The following is an 11,491-nucleotide window of genomic DNA, read 5'->3' on the forward strand; positions in this document are numbered from 1 at the left end:
ACGCCCGGCTACATTTCTACAATTAAAAAAAAAAAAAAATTAGCCAAGCGCGGTGGCACGTCCCTGTAGTTCCAGCTACTTGGAAGGCTGAGGTGGAAGTATCACAGTGGCTGTGAGCATGCCACTGCACTCCAGCCTGGGAGAGAGTGAGATTCAAACTCAAAAAAAAAAGAAAATATATTCTTTTTGATACACCAATCTAGACAACCTTTAAGGTTAGTGGCAGTGTAGAATCTGAAACCATATCAAGAGTTTTTTATATACCGTTATATTAAAATTCATTTATCATAAATAAAGAAAAAAAGGGGGACAGATGTGGTGGCTCACGCCTATAATCCCAGCACTTTGGGAGACCGAGATGAGAGGATCGTTTGAGCCCAGGAGTTTGAGATCAACCTGGGCAATATAGCGAGACCTCATCTCTACAAAAAATTTTAAAAATTAGCTGGGCACGACGGCATGCCCCCTGTAGTCCTAGTTACTTGGGAGGCTGAGGGAGGAGATGACTTGAGCCCAGGAGTTTGAGGCTGTGGTGAGCTGTGATTGTGCCACCACAATTCAGTCTGGGTGACAGAAAAGGAAAAAGAAGGGAGTGAGGTCCAGTAGAGCATAACTGTAGTCCCAGCTACCCAGGAGGCTAAGTTGGGAAGATCGCTTGAGCCCAGGAGTTTGAATTCAACCTGGGCAATATAGCAAGACCCTATCCCTAAAAAAGTAGATAAATAAAATAAATAATATCAATTGATCTGTCCTGTACTTTGAATGAATCTTTTGCCTTTGCATGCCTTTATAACATCATATGGTGATTATATGGAAATTATTGGTTCACTGAATTGTACAGACCTTCGAAATGTTTAAAAGTCATTATACACTATCAAAAAAATCACAGTTGTTAACATCAGTACTGACCACGTCACAAAAATCTTTAACTGTTAGGATGGCGGATCAGTAGCTACCCAGAGCCAAGCAAAATGGAGCTCTAGGCCGTGAGCAGATAGACCAGGCCCATGAACCCAGTGGTCTTCCCGCATCTGACTGTGGTACTCTTGGCCACGGGCATGTTCTTCACTGCCTGGTTCTTCACGTATGAGGTCACCTCCACCAAGTACACTCACGATATCCACAAAGAACTCCTCATCTTCTTGGTGACCTCGCTTTTCTTTTCTTTTTTTTCTTTTTTTTTTCTTTTTGAGTTGGAGTCTCACTCTGTAGCCCAGGCTGGAATGCAGTGGCACGCTCACAGCCACTGCAGCCTAGACTGCTGGGCTCAGGCGATCCTTCCACCTCAGCCTTCCAAGTAACTGGAACTATAGGCACATGCCACCACGCCTGGCTAATTTTTTGATTTATTGTAGAGATGAGTTCTCACCAAATTGCCCAGGCTGATCTCAAACTCATGGGCTCAGGCAATCCTCTAATCTTGGCCTCCCAGTGTGCTGGGATTATAGGTGTGAGCCAAACCCTGTCTGGCCTTGCTTTTCATGGGCATTGGAGTCCTCTTCCTGCTGCTCTGGGCTGGTATCTATGTATGAGCCCCCGAGGGTACCAGCCAGGCACTTCATTGAATTCTTGCTTTTTTGTAAGTAAATTTTTTTACTGTGGTGGAAGCATCCCATCTGCTGCTCATAATAAAGACAGATGTGTGACAAAAATAAATAAATAGGCCATGCTCGGAGGTTCCGCTTGTAATCCCAGCAGTTTGGGAGGTCAAGGAAAATGGATTGCCTGGGCCCACAGGTTCGAGAACAGCCTGGGGAACCTGGCGCAACCTCGTCTCTACAATAAAATAAAAAATAGCTGGGCATGGTAGCCCATGTCTGTAGTTCTGGTTACTCGGAAGGCTGAGGCGGGAGGATCACCGGAGCCCAGAAAGTCGACGCTGGGATGGTAAGCACGCATGCCACTCCACCCCAGCCTGGGCGAAGGAGTGAGACTCCAACTCAATCAATCAATCAATCAATGTGGGTACAAGTTTTTCAAAGTCCAAATTTTTGCTTGAAAGCTTGAATTTTTTCTCATCAGCAACAAATACTGTCAATTATTTTCCTTGACGTGACAAGTTCACTTTGTTCAAGAAAATGCTAGTACATTCAAAATACGACTGGACGTGGTGGATCAAACCTGTAATTCCAGCACTTTGGGAGGCCGAGGTGAGGGGATTGCCAGAGCTCACGGGTGTGAGAACAGCCTGGGCAACTTGGTGAGACCTCATCTCTACAATAAATAAAAAATTAGCCAGGCATGGTAGCACATACCTATAGTTCCAGCTACCTGGAAGACTAAGGCAGAAGAATCACCGGAGCCCAGCAGGGCGACAGAGTGAGACTCCCACTCAAAAAAATAAATAAATAAATAAATAATAAAAACATTTTTGCGGCCGGGCTCCGTGGCTCAGCCTGTAATCCAGTGCTTTGGGAGGCCAAAGTGAGTGGATTGCTTGAGCCCACGGGTTCAAGACCCACCTGGGCAACTTGGCGAGACCTCACCTCTACAATAAATCCAAAAAAATTAGCCAGGCGTGGTAGCGTACGCCTGTATTTCCAGCTACTTGGAAGGCTGAGGCTGAAGGATCGCCGAAGCCCAGCAGGTCGATGCTGCAGTGAGCGGGAGCGGCCACTGCGCTCCAGTCTGGGTGACAGAGTGAGACTCCAACTCAAAAAAAAAAAAAAAAAATTTTTTTTGCTTCTTTCTTTACTTCCTTTTTTCTTTGCTTTATCCCACTACCTAGGACTTCCAGTATGCTGTTGAATACAAGAGGTAGAAGACATGCTTGCCTTGTTCCCATTCTTAAGGGGAAAGCATTCAGTATTTCACCATTATATATTCCGTTAGTTGTTGTTATTGTGTGTGTCTGTGTGCACACGCATGCTTATTTATTTATTTTTGAATTGTAGTCTCCCTCTGTCACCCAGACTGGAGTGCAGTGGCATACTCATGGCTACCACAGTCTCGACCTGCTGGGCTCAGGTGATCCTTCCGCCTCAGTCTTCCATGCAAGTTACAGATGCACGCCACCATGCCCAGCTAGTGTTTTTGTTTTTGTTTTTGTTTTTTTTGTAATTTATTGCAGAAACGAAGTCGCACCAAGTTGCCCAGGCTGGTCTCGAACCCCCAGGCTCAGGCAAACCTCTCTCCTTGGCCTCCCAAAGTACTGGGATTACAGGCTAAGCCACTGCACCTAGCGTGTTTTTTTCTTTCTTTTTTGGGGGAGTGTGGGAATGGGTGAAGAGGAAGGAAAGATTTTTAATTATACAATTTATTTTATTTTTAATTTTTTATTGATATATAATAGTTATACATATTTTGGGAATCCATGTAATATTTTGATATGTGCATACAATGTGTAACGATCAAATCAGAGTATTGGGATATTTATCACCTCAAATATCTTTTTTTTTTTTTTTTTGAGTTGGAGTCTCACTCTGTCACCCAGACTGGAGTGCAGTGGCCGCTCCCGGCCACCGCAGCCTTGACCTGCTGGGCTCCGGCGATCCTTCCACCTCAGCCTTCCAAGTAGCCGGAATTACAGGCATGCGCTACCACGCCCGGCTGATTTTTTGATTTATTGTAGAGATGAGGTCTCACTGCCCAGGCAGGTCTCGAACCCGCGGGCTCAGGCAATCCACTCACTTCGCCTCCCAAAGGCGTGAGATTACAGGCTGAGCCACCGAGCCCGGCTCTCAAATATCTTTTATTTGTGTCTGAAACATTATAATTCCCTCTCTCTCTCTCTCTCTCTCTCTATATATATATATATATTTTTTTTTTTTTTTGGAGAAAGCAGGATTTATTGAGAGGACAGAAAAACTCCCACAGTGGGAGGGGACCTGAAGGGGTTGCCCAACAATTCTATATATTTTTAAATATACAATAAAGTATTATTAACTTGAACTTCTGTACTATCAAATACTTGAACTCATTCCTTCTGTCTGCATTTTTGTACCCATTAATCAACTTCTCAATTTCTTTAATTGATATGGAGTAAGTAGTACTATGGTTTGAATATGGTTTATTTGGCCCCACCAAATCTCATGTTGAGATTGATCCCCAGTGTTGGAGGCAGAGCCTGGTGAGAGCTGTTTGGGTCATGGGAGAAGATCCCTCATGAATGGGTTGGGGTGATCCTCGGGAGAGTGAGTTCTCACTGTTTGTTCCCATGAGAACTAATTGTAAAAAAGAGCCTGGCACCTCCTCTTCTCTTTCTCTTTTGCTCTCTCTCACCATATAACATGCTGGTTTCCCTTCATTTTGGGCCATGAGTGGAAACTTTCTGAGGCCCTCATCAGAAGCAGATGTTGGTGCCATGCTTCTTGTACTTTCTGCAGAACTATGAGCTAAGTAAACCTCTTTTCTTTATAAATTAACCATACTCGGGTATTCAGTTACAGCAACATAAACGAACTAAGATAGGCAGTTGTTCTGAACCAGAAATGATTTTGGCCCTCCCCCAGGGGACGTTTGGTAACATACAGACACATTTTGGGTTGTTACAACTGGGTAGTGCATCTGACATCTAGTGGGTAGAGGCAAAGGATATTGCTGAACACCCTCCAATACACAGGACAGCCATTTCCCACAACAAAAAATTATACAACTCCAAATGTTAATACTGCTGAAGTTAAGAAACTCTGATACAGGACTCTTTGAAAATTCTAATTATTATTGCATCAATTTAATAATTTGAGCCTTTTAAATAAATTGTCAAGGCTGGGTGTGATAGCTCATGCCTGTAATCCCAGCACTTTGGGAGGTGGAGGTGAGAGAGCATTGTCTGAGCCCAGGGGTCCAAGACCAGTCTGGGAAACTTGGTGAAACCTTGCTCTGCAATAAATTTAAAAAATTAGACACGCACCCGTGGTCCCAGCTACTTGGAAGCTGAGGTGAAAGGATCACCTGAGCCCAGCAGGTCAAGACTGCAGTGGCTGAGAGTATGCCACTGCACTCCAGTATGGGAGAGAGAGTGAGGCTCCTACTCAAAAATAAATAAATAAATAAGGCCGGGCTCAGTGGCTCAGCCTGTAATCCCGCGCCTTTGGGAGGCTGAGGTGAGTGGATTGCCTGAGCCCATGGGTTCGAGACCTGCCTGGGCAACTTGGCAAGACCTCATCTCTACAATAAGTCAAAAATTAGTCGGGTGTGGTAGCACACGCCTGTAGTTCCAGCTACTTGGAAGGCTGAGGCGGAAGGATCACTAGAGCCAGCAAGTCAAGGCTGCGGTGGCTGGGAGAGGCCACTGCACTCCAGTCTGGGTGACAGAGTGATACTCCAACTCAAAACAAATAAATAAATAAATTTCTCAATATCTCGGCTTTTGGGAAGATCTGATCCTAGACCCTAGCTAACACCACCATCCAAGCAACCCAGCCACTCATGATGCCTTGAGCCTGTGCAGGTACCCAGTACTGCCACAGCTGTCAATGAGAAACTCCCCACACCAAGGTTATATATAACCAAGGGAACACTACAATGCCTACGTCACCTTCTGTCAACCCCACGTTGGGATAACAGGCATGAGCCAGCATGCCCGACCTTGATAAAGTCTTTAAATGACTCAAATTATCAAATAGTCTATTCAGGCTGGGAATGGTGGCTCATGCTTGTAATCCCAGCATTTCGGGAGGCGGAAGTGAGAGGATTGCCTGAGCCCACGGGTTTGAGAGCAGCTTGGGCAATATGGCGTCTCTCGTCTCTACAATAAATAAAAAAATTAGCTGGACATGGTGGCACATGCCTGTAGTTCCAGGTACTTGGAACACTGAAGCATAACGATTGCCTGAGCCCAGCAGGTTGAGGCTGCAGTGGCCATGAGCATGCTACAGCATGCCAGCCTGGGTGACTGAGTGAGACTCTGACTAAAAAAATTAAAAATGCCACCTGGGCAACTTGTCGAGACCTCATCTCTACAATAAATAAAAAAATTAGCCGGGCGTGGTGGCGTGCACCTGTAGTTCCAGCTACTTGGAAGGCTGAGGTGGAAGGATCGCCAGAGCCCAGCAGGTTGAGGCTGTGGTGGCCGGGAGCGGCCACCGCACTCCAGTCTGGGCGACAGAGTGAGACTCCAACTCAAAACAATAGATAAATAAAAATAAAAATAAAAAATGATCTACTCAAATGAGAAGGAACCAGGAAAATAATTCTGACAATAAGAAGAAATAGAGTTCTTCAACACCCCCAAAAGACCACCCAAATTCCTCAGCAATGGACTCTAATCAAAATGAAATCTTTGAAATTCCAGAGATCAAATTCAAAAGGTTGATTATAAAATTGCCCAGTGAGATCCATGAGAAAATTGAAAACCAGCATAAAGAAATTTAAAAAAAAAAAACTATTCAGGATATGAATGAAAATTTCTCCAAAGAGAATTTTAGACATTTTTATGAAAAGCCAAGCTGAACTTCTGGAAATGAAAGACTCATTTAGGGAAGTACAAAATGAAATGGAAAGTTTTAACTGTAGACTAAAAGCAGTAGAAGAAAGGATCTCAGAACTTCAAGACAAGGTTTCACGTTAACCTCGTAAGACAACAATAAAGAAAAGAGAGTCAAGAGAATGGAACAAAGTCTCTAAGAAATGTGGGATTATGTAAAACATCCAAACCTAAGACATTCCTGAGGGAGAAAGCCACAGGTTTGGAAAACATACTTGAGGCAAAAAATAAAAACTTTCCCAGCCTTGCCAGAGATCTAAACATTCCGGGCCATATGCAGTGGCCTGCACCTGTAATTCCAGCACTTTGGGAGGCCAAGGTAGGCAGATTGCTTGAGCCCAGGGGTTTGAGACCAGCCTGAGCAACATAGCAAAACCTCATCTCTACAAAAAAATTAAAAATTGGCCAGGCATGGTGGCACTTGCCTGAAGACCCAGCTACTCAGGGGGCTGAGGCAGAACGATCACTTGAGCACAGGAGGTCAAGGCTGCAGTGAGACATACTTCAGCCTGGGAGACAGAGTGAGACCCCAACTCAAATAAACAAACATTCAGATAAAAGAAGTCCAAAGAACCCCAGGGAAATTCATTGCTAAAAGGTCATCCCCAGCTGGACTGAGTGGCTCAGCCTGTAATCGCAGCACTTTGAGAGGCTGAGACGAGTGGATTGCCTGAGCCCATGGGTTCGAGACCACCCGGGGCAACTTGGCAAGACCTCATCTCTACAATAAACAAAAAATTGGCTGGGCTTGGTGGCTCAGCCTGTAATCCCAGCGCTTTGGGAGGCCGAGGTGAGTGAAATGCCTGAGCCTGCAGGTTCAAGACCCAGCTGGGCAACTTGGTGAGCCCTCATCTCTACAATAAATCAAAGTTAGCCAGGTGTGGTAGCGTGAGCCTGTAGTTCCAGCTACTTGGAAGGCTGAGGCAGAAGGATCGCCGGAGCCCAGCAGGTTGAGGCTGCGGTGGCCGGGAGCGGCCACTGCACTCTGGTTTGGGCGACAGAGTGAGACTCCAACTCAAAAAAAATTAGCTGGGCATGGTAGCATGCGCCTGTAGTTCTGGCTACTTGGAAAACCGAGGCGGAAGGCTTGCTGGAGCCCAGCACTGTAGCCTGGGTGACGGAGTGAGAGACTCCAACTCAAAAAAAAAAAGAAAAAAGAAAAAAAAAGGTCATCCCCAAGCCATATAGCCATCAGATATTGCCAAGTTAATGTGAAGGAAAGAAGTCTAAGAGCAGTGAGACAAAAGCATCAAATACCTTAGAAAGGTAAACCTATCAGACTACAGCAGACTTTCATCAGAACCCCTACAGGCCAGAGGTCCTATCTTCAATCTCCTCAAACAGAATAATAGCCAAGGATTTCATATCTCTCAAAAATAAGTTTCATAAATGAAGGAAAATAAAGCATTTCTCAGATGAGCAGACACTGAGGGAATTTGTCACCACTAGACTGGCTCTACAAGAATACTGAAAGTAATTCTAAATACTTAAGCAAAAGGTTGAAATATACTAATTGAAAAACACTGGAAATCATAAAGCTCACAAGGCTTATAGAACACCAACTCAATGGGAGGGTGGGAAAGTATCCAGGTAACAACCACCATGGTGAATGTAATAATAGCTTACATATAATTAAACCTGAAAATTGCCAGGTATGGTGGCTCACATCTGTAATCCCAGCACTTTGGGAAGTCAAGGCAAGAGGACTACCTGAGCACAGGGGTTAGAGATCTGCCTGGGCAACTTGGCAAGACCTTGACTCTACAATAAATCAAAAATATTAGCTGCCGGGCTCGGTGGCTCAGCCTGTAATCCCGCGCCTTTGGGAGGCTGAGGTGAGTGGATTGCCTGAGCCCATGGGTTCGAGACTCGCCTGGGCAGTGAGACCCCATCTCTACAATAAATCAAAAAATCAGCCGGGTGTGGTAGTGCATGCCTGTAATTCCAGTTACTTGGAAGGCTGAGGCGGAAGGATTGCCAGAGCCCAGCAGGTCGAGGCTGCGGTGACCGGGAGCGATCACTGCACTCCAGTCTGGGTGACACAGTGAGACTCCAACTCAAAATATATATATATATATATATATTAGCTGGATGTGTTGGTGTGCACCTGTAGTTCCAGCTACTTGGAAAGCTGAGGCAGAAGGATCGCCTGAGCCCAGCCGGTAGAGGCTGCGGTGGCCATGAGCATGCCACTGTCCTCCAGCCTGGGCGACAGAGTGAGACTGCAACTCAAAAAAAAAAAAAAAACCAAAAACAAAGAAACTAAAAACAAATGGTCTCAATAATAATAAATTAGGCCAAGCACAGTGGCTCACACCTATAATTCCAGAACTTTGGGAGGCTAAGGTGAGAGGGTTGCCTGAGACCAGCAGTTCTGGGCAACTCTGTGAGACCTCATCTCTACAATAAATCAAGAAAAGTTAGCTGTGTGTGGTAGTTCCAGCTACTTGGAAGGCTGAGGCGAAAGGATTGCCTGAGCCCAGCAAGTCGAGGCTATGCTGGCCAGGAGTGTGCCACTGCACTCTAGCTTGGGCGACAGAGTGAAACTCTGACTCAAAAAAAAAAAAAAAAAGAAGATAGCCGGGCTCGGTGGCTCAGCCTGTAATCCCGTGCTTTGGGAGGCTGAGGTGAGTGGATTGCCTGAGCCCGTGGATTCGAGACCCGCCTGGGCAATTTAGCGAGACTTCATCTCTAAAATAAACCAAAATATTAGCTGGGCGTGGTAGCGCGCGCCTGTAGTTCCAGCTACTTGGAAGGCTGAGGCGGAAGGATCGCCGGAGCCCAGCAGGTAGAGGCTGCGGTGGCCAGGAGCGTGCCACTGCACTCCAGTCTGGGCGACAGAGTGAGACTCCAACTCAAAAGAAAAAAAGAAAAGAAAAATGACAAGGTTATTATATATTGAAAAATGGATCAATTCAACAAGAAGATATAACTATTTTAAATATATATGCACATAGCACCAGAATCCTCAGTTTTTGCTTGTTTGTTTTTGTTTTAGAAAGAAGTAAAGTTTATTATTCACCTTTCACAGATTGGAAAGGGGGCTGACACTCAGAGTCAAGTGTGGCCCCGAAGAGTCATGAAATAGGTATATTTAAGGGCCTTTGGAGAAGCGAGAGAGAGTGGCAGGTCTCCATGGAAGAATCCTCAGGTGTTTTTTTTTTGTTTTGTTTTGTTTTGAGTTGGAGTCTCACTCTGTCACCCAGACTGGAGTGCAATGGCCGCTCCTGGCCACCGCAGCCTCGACCTGCTGGGCTCAGGCGATCCTTCCGCCTCAGCCTTCCAGTAGCTGGAACTACAGGCGCACGCTACCACGCCCAGCTAATTTTTGATTTATTGTAGAAATGAGGTCTCGCCAAGTTGCCCAGGCAGGTCTCGAACCTGTGGGCTCAGGCAATCCATTCACCTCGGCCTCCCAAAGTGCTGGGATTACAGGCTGAGCCACCGAGCCCGGCTGAATCCTCAGTTTTATAGAACAAATTATACTAGACCTAAGAAAAGAGATAGACAATACATTAGTGGGAGACTCACTCCACTGACAGCAATAGGCAGATCATCAAAACAAAAAGTTAAAGAAACACTACACTGGTGTTAAACTGGACCCTAGAGCAAATGGACCTAACAAACCTCTACAGAACATTTCATACCAAAGCTACAGAATAAAACTAGAAATTAACATCAAGAAGAACTCATGAGCCGGGCTCGGTGGCTCAGCCTGTAATCCCGCGCCTTTGCGAGGCTGAGATGAGTGGATTGCTTGAGCCCGCGGGTCCGAGACTCGCCTGGGCAGGCGAGACCTCATCTCTACAATAAATCAAAAAATTAGCCGGGGGTGGTAGCGCGCGCCTGTAGTTCCAGCTACTTGGAAGGCTGAGGCGGAAGGATCGCGGAGCCCAGCAGGTCGAGGCTGCGGTGGCCGGGAAGCAGCCACTGCACTCCAGTCTGGGCGACCGAGTGAAACTCCAACTCAAAAAAAAAAAAAGAAGAAGAAGAACTCATGAAACCAAATACATAGAAATTAAACAATCTGCTCCTGAATGATCTTTGGGTCAACAATGAAATCAAGATGGAAATTTTAAAATTCCCTGAAGTGAATGACAACAAAGACACAAGTTATCAAAACCTCTAGGGCACAACCAAAGCTGTGCTTAGAGAAAAAGTTATAGCGTTTAAGGCTTACATTAAAAAGACTGAAAGATCACATAATAACAATCTAATGTCACATCTCAAGGAACTAGAGAAACGCATACAGAGCAGGCGCGGTGGTTCACGTCTATAATTCCAGCACTATGAGAGGTAGAGGTGAGAGGATTAATTGAGCCCAGGGCATCAAGACCAGCCTGGGCAACTTGGTGAGACCTCATCTCTACAATAAATCAAAAAAGTAACTGAGTATAATGATGCATGCCTGTGGTTCCAGTTACTTGGAAGGCTGAGGCAGAAGGATCGCCTGAGTACCACAGGTTGAGGGTGTGGTGGCCGTGAGCATGTCACTGCACTTCAGCCTGGGTGACTGAGACTCTGATCAAAAAAAAAAAAAAAGTGGAAATGAAGACATTACCACTGATAAAACTGATACCATAGAAATACAAAAGATCATCCAAGACTATTATGAGCACCTCTGTGCAAACAATCTAGAAGAAAAGGGATATGTTATTGGAAACATGCCATACCCAAACCTTGAATCACAAAGAAAAAGAAACCCTGAATAGACAAATAACAAGTAGTGAGACTGAAGCAGTAATTACAAAAAAATTAGCAGCCGGCTGGATGCAGTGACTCAAACCTGTAATCCCAACATTTTGGGAGGCCGAAGTGAGTGGATTACCTGAGCTCAGGGGTTCGAGACCAGCCTGGACAGCCTTGGTGAGACCTCATCTCTACAATAAACTAAAAAAAAAATTAGCCAGGCTTGGTGGTGCGTGCCTGTAGTTCCAGCTCATTCGAAGGCTGAGGCGGAAGGATCACCTGAGCCCAGCAGGTTGAGGCTGCAGTGGCCGTGAGTGTGCCACTGCACCACAGCTGGGTAACAGAGAGAGACTCTGACTCAAAAAAAAAAAAACA

General features: G+C 45.5%; 1 pseudogene; it reads left to right on the top strand.

The window, feature by feature from the left end:
• Positions 1 to 971: 971 nt before the first annotated feature.
• Positions 972 to 1,532, top strand: LOC110596594 (annotated as a pseudogene).
• Positions 1,533 to 11,491: the final 9,959 nt, after the last annotated feature.

This window comes from Carlito syrichta, unplaced genomic scaffold (assembly GCF_000164805.1).
Source record: "Carlito syrichta isolate Samal-C Ts95f unplaced genomic scaffold, Tarsius_syrichta-2.0.1 Scaffold311396, whole genome shotgun sequence".
NCBI classification, from domain to species: Eukaryota; Metazoa; Chordata; class Mammalia; order Primates; family Tarsiidae; genus Carlito; species Carlito syrichta.